The following is a 6,000-nucleotide window of genomic DNA, read 5'->3' on the forward strand; positions in this document are numbered from 1 at the left end:
AACTCACCATGTATTTTTCCAGCCCAAACCTTCCTCCCCTGCCTGGCAGATGGAGGGGGCCCAAGCCATCCGTTGGTCCAGCTTGTCAGCCCAGACAAAGTCATTTCTACATCTCCTAGACTGCTGCAAGGAGAATGCAAGTGAGAAAAACCTGATCTGCAGGCTGGCACCTTGGATGCTCAAAAGCTAAGGAAAAGCCTTGGCTGGGGAGCTCTGCTCCCTGGATGACAAAGTCTTTTAGCTAATGACTATTTAATGTGCAGTGCATAAGCAGTCTCTGGAGGGGAAAAAAAAAGGACAAGAACCATCTTTAAAGTGAAGGAAAGATTTGTTTCATGCTGTGGGTTCACAGCTACTACTGAGACTCCTTGCTCCAGGCAAGGCAGAAAAAAAGGGTCTGTACAGGACCTGCACCCTGTTCCCAGCTGAGTGGTTTTGACTGTGACCTGTACTGGATAAATAAAAGCACCTTCACCTCTTCCCTTTAGGGCAGCAATGATAACTTCTGAACTCTGCCTGGCTCATGAACAGTCTCCTCCATTCTGCTGACATGCAGTGATTGGTTAATGCACCTTTCAGCTGCATCCCCAGGATGGAACAGGGGACATTCCCAGCATCCCCAAAACCCATCCTCTCCCTTTCTGAACCATCCCTTCACTTCTGCAGCATCAACTCTCAGTGCACAGCACAATGCTCCCATCCTGACCAGCTGCTTCACCTGCCAGGACATGGAGAGGCTGGGCATTGGCTGAGGTCTTGAATGCTTCTGTAAACCTCAATCCTAACCAAGATGGTTTAATCTTAGACTTTTAAAGCTTCTCAATCAAAGTGAATATGTGTTCATGCCCAGTTCTCACAAAGGAGTTTCAGTCTCTGGAACACCATGGATATTAACTCAATTCAGAGACACCAAACTGGAGCCAGCCAAAAGCAGAAGCAGGAATACAATGGCTGAGCCTGCCCTTGGCTGGCTCCAGCCTCATACCTGCTTCTCCAGCACACACACACAATACTGGCTGCCAGAAAAGTAAATATTCTGTGTTTACTGGATTGCTGCTCTAATACTAAAGCACTGGGTGTTACAGAACAAGCTTTAACTTCACTGATTATTTTCTAGCCTTCAGGTATGGGGCACATCTGGAGAACCTATGAGTAATTTGCACCCCCTGGACCAGCCTAGACTTTTTATTTTCTCTTACTACATACAGGAGTCTCCACTCAGCTCTGCTCCCAAGCTCTCCCTCCTGGTGCCAGACAACCTGGGTACCAAAAGCCACTGTCCCTCCAGAGAAGGGACACGGCCACCATCACTCCAGCACAGGGATGGCCACCAGCATCCCCCACTTTCCCCACTCTGCAGGGCCACACTCACACATTGGATGCCCTCAGCCAGCCAGGCTGTGGCTCTCCTTCAGGGGCAGCAGGGCTTCTCAGCCAGCCCCAACACCACCATGGCAACAACAGGGATGTTGACAGGGGAGGAGGCAGTGGGGATTTCCAGAGACCACAGCAGCCTTGACAGCAGTGGGACAAAGGAATGCTCAGCACCCATCTGGGGCTGCTGTGGTGCCCCTGCCCCAGGGTACAGAAGCCAGCTGCACTTCCCCACATCTGCTGGGATACTGGTGATGCCTGGCTGGCAGTGCCTTGTCTCCAACAGTAACAACAGCTCAGGGGCAGCACACAATGAACACAGCAAACACATGGTGAAACTGCCTCCAACACACCTGCAAGAACTGCAGCACATCCCAAGGAAGCAGAGAGGGGACACACTTGCCCACAGCCCAGAACAAAAGCAAGCCAGGCACCTCAGCACTTCAGAAAAGTTACCCTTATCCATCCTTGCAGGGTATGATCAAACCAGGCTCCAAACTCTGCTCTCTTTGCTGGCACAGGTAACTGTTAGTTTGTGCAGGAAGCTGAAATCCTTCCTCCATCCCCTGGGAAGGGCTCTTTGCATAGTTCTTCTCCTCCTGCAGAAGCAAATAAGCATACAGCCAAGGGCAACAGGCAGGCACGTTGCATTGTTAACCTCTCCTTTGCTGCAGTGCTGGAAGGACACAGATTCAGCATCCCCAAAAAACCAACTGCAGGCTCTGAAATGAGACCTCACAGCACAGGCACACCCTGGCTGCTGAGCACCAAAACCAGAGACCCTGGGGAGGTCATTGCAGTAAGAGGCACATCAGAAACATCTCTCCTGTCATCACTGCTGCACTCACCAGACCAAACCAGTCAACAGAGTTAACTGGACACTTGTGGTGTCTTGCAGAGTACACAAAGCTGCTGCAAACACTGCAAGGAGGATCCAGAGAGAAGAGGAAAGTGCTGGCACACAGCTCACAGGATGGAAGAGGTGCAGATGGGAGCCCTCCCTACCCCCATTTTAACCCATGAAGTGCTCACTTCAAGAAAGGACTGACTGCTATGCTCGATCACTTTAGTTATCAAAATATTTACATTCCCTACTGAATAACTGCACTGAGATCACTTACCCAGTGGCAAACTTAAAAAGGTCCAGTCATGATGTTCTAAAGAAGCAGCCCACAGCTCTCTTTGTTCCAAACAGGGTTTATCTTAATTTTCTTCTGAGAAAAAAGGAAAATTATGTTGGATCCTTTTAGCCAAATTTCTCCTGCCTTCCTCTGAACAGTACAATCACCCACTGCAAGGGAGAACATAGATTTACTTTTTTGGTAGCACAGACCTCAACACACAGCCTTGGGTTTATTTTCTCCCTTTTTATTCCTATGCTGGGAATCAATTTTTTAGTTTGTGCAGGGAGCTGAAATAGTTTTTCCTCATTTTTTTACTTAATTTGCATCTCACTTTCAAACCCTGACATGCTTCTGTAGTCTTTTCTAAATCAAGACATTATTTCAAATTCCTGCCTTTTAGAGACCCTGACATTAGCTGTGCAGTTAACTAATTTGAAAATAATAGATTGTATTATCTTCACTGCCTCTTAAAAGAAAGCAAAATCCTTGACCCCAACAAGTGTAATGCCTCCTACATTTTCTTTTTCTTCAGTTCTATGAAATCACTTAATCCAGCCAGCTGTCTTTATGTCAATGCAAAAGAAAATTTACAAGCCTCCAGAAGTTAATCACAGTTCAAGGGGAATCTCTGACATGGAGGTCAGGAAAGGCAGCAACCAAGGCTGTACCTGCCAGGAGACAGTGCCTTGGAAAGATGGGTGAGCTTTGGATGGAGGCTCAGGCCTGACTCAGCAAGGTACTGGCACAGGAGCCCAGCCTCAACAGCAACAAAAAAAAGGGACAGATGTCAAGGGTCACAATATCTGTGCAGCTACAAGATGATTCAGTAGTTGTTCCTGGGATTGCCACTACCTAAATCTCAACTGCCTTGGCATCCTGTTTCCTGGCAGCTAAAAGCCACCTGAGACCCTGTGATACTGAGGACAGAAACATGCAGCAGCAGCAGCACCCTGTAGGACCAGGGTTGGGTGGTGTTTCCCAGTGACAGAGGCAGGGCAGGGCTCAGTGTCTCCTCCCTCACACCCAGCTCTTCTCTGCTAGCAGGGTCCTGCCAGGGCATTCTCCATCCCACCCAGCACCACGGGGCACCCCAGGCTGGGAGCACCAGCCAAGACACAGAACAGCCTGCGAGCCCAAGCCTGCAGCTCTCTGGAAATGCACATCCCATGCCACCAAAACCGTGGCAACACCTCAGAACCCAGCACGATCACCCCACAGTCAGCCCCAAGGACCACTCCAAATGCCACAGACAGGCCTTCCCTCCAGCTTCTCCAGGCTAAGGAAAATCTGTGCTTAACCAGATCCACAACAGCTTGGCTGGCACTTGTAGCTTCTGGCATCACCTGGCAGCTCCGTTTGCTGTCGGATGGGTCTCCTCGGCTCCTGGCTTCGCAGCAAGTCCGTCATGCCCAGCCCAGCAGGTCCAGTGCCTCTGCAGGGCACTTCCAAACACTCTGCAGGGCTCTTCCAAACACCAGCAGCTGCCTCTGTGATGGGAAGAAAGGGACAGAAAGATTAGAAAACACAACAGTTGTAAGTGGGACGCAGGGAAGGGACAAATGCAGCCCGTGACATGCATTTCAACCCAAACCCACAGGAGCACCTGGCATGATTAGAGCAGCTACAAAGCACCAGGCTGTTCAGAAGCAGTGCTGTGAAAGGAGTAGCTTGGTTTATTTATCACTTGAGAAGCACCAAAGGAGCAAACTGCTGTCCTTGCTGCTGCCAGCCAGCTGGTGCAGCTCCCTGCAGCACACAGGGCTGTGCTGAGCTGCTGGGGCAGTCTGCAGGCACCAGCACTGCTGGGCAAGGAACTTACCAACTGAAGCAGGCACCAAGAAGAGAAATCAAAGCCTAACATGGCTTTTCTTGCACTGGGCAGTTGCCTTCACTGGTTCAGTACAACCACACAACAACCACAACTGAATTCAAGCAAAATCCCAAAGCTCTTGGCTGGATTGCTCAAGGAGGGGCTACTGTATTGCCTTTGGCTTAGCCAAATATTTGATTGCATTTTTATCCAAATGTCTTCTGCTTAAAAGATTGGGAGTTTTGCTAAAAAACGGCCATGCAGAAGCCATTCTGGGCTGGAACATGAGCCAGGGCTTTCTGATTTTTAAACAAGGCACCTGGTACCTCCCCTAGAAGAGCCTCTGCTCTCAGAGGTACTGTCAGACTCTACAGCTTTTATCTGATAGAGGTCTCCATGCTGGCTCCCATCATGTCTTATATTGGCAGTGGGAGCAGAGGGACAGATTGTAATTTTCCACAAAGAGGTTGTCCAAGTTGAACTGTTAAACAAGCTCCTTGGGTTCTTCCTTTGAACCTCTTCCCATCCTTCACACATCCCAAGAACAACCACAAAAAAAAGGGACAGCAATAAAACCAGCCCCAAAAATGTCCTGAGATTCTCCTTGAGGGAAACATCTCCACTCATGAAATATCAGCTTTGTAATAAATATATCACCTCAAAAGCAGAGGTGAAAACCCTTCAAAACATAAAGCAGAAGCAGAGTTACTAATGAAACTGGAGTGGTTGATTGAAAAACCTGGGCCTTTGTAGAAAACACCAAGGGCCTGAAAGAGTAAACCTGTCCAGCCACTGATGCCATTTAAAACAACTGGGGAATTAAAAGACAGAGAGTAGCCACATTTTTAAAAAAATCAAATAAATAAAGTATACAAGGTTAAAATATAGCCACTCGAGTGGAGGCAGGAACAGCCAGGTTTAGATCTTGGTGACCATCAGCACAAGCATCTCTGAGTTCCAAGGCTGAGCTGCAGGACCTACCCACCTGATTGGAACTGTCAGCCTCACTGCAGAGTTTTGGTTTCCCATTATAGGAACAGCTCAAGAGGGTGCAGGTTTGATTTTGGCAGCATCTCTCTGCCAAGGATGAAAGCAAGGACCTGAGTACCCCATTTGTGACTTCCTCTCACATTGAAAAGTCTTCCTAGTGCACTCTGGCACCTGATCTCATTAAAAAGGAAGAGAGGGAACAGATGGAAACATAAAAAGAAACTGTCAGCTGCCAGCCACTGCTCCCATCCTGTCTCCATCTCTCTCCCCACTGCAGCAGGAACACAACCAGCAGCTCTTGCAAGGACAAGGCCAGCAGGAGACAAGGAGGATTTCAGGTGGGAAATAAACAGTAGGAATAGATGAAATCTTGGTAAATAAAAGCTCCTTTTGTCAGGAAAGGCAACACATGAGAACTATACCTTGTCCAGGAATCCTCCTGTCCTTGCAAACAGCAGGGAGTGGTGTGCTGGCTGAAACAACCACCATGCCTGAATCCTTTCCAGCATGCCTCTACCCCCAGGCACAGCAAACCCAGGAGTCCCCAGTGGAGCCTGTAGGAATCTCTTTCCTCTGTCCCAGACTCTACTTCAGGTATTGAAGGATTCCAGGAAGCCTCAGCAGACCCAGGGGATGTCCTATAAAACCAAGAGCATAAGAGAAGGGACACAGAGCCACCTCCCTTCCGTTCAAGGTGTTTGT

Source organism: Lonchura striata, chromosome 13, assembly GCF_046129695.1.
Source record: "Lonchura striata isolate bLonStr1 chromosome 13, bLonStr1.mat, whole genome shotgun sequence".
In the NCBI taxonomy this organism is placed as follows: Eukaryota; Metazoa; Chordata; class Aves; order Passeriformes; family Estrildidae; genus Lonchura; species Lonchura striata.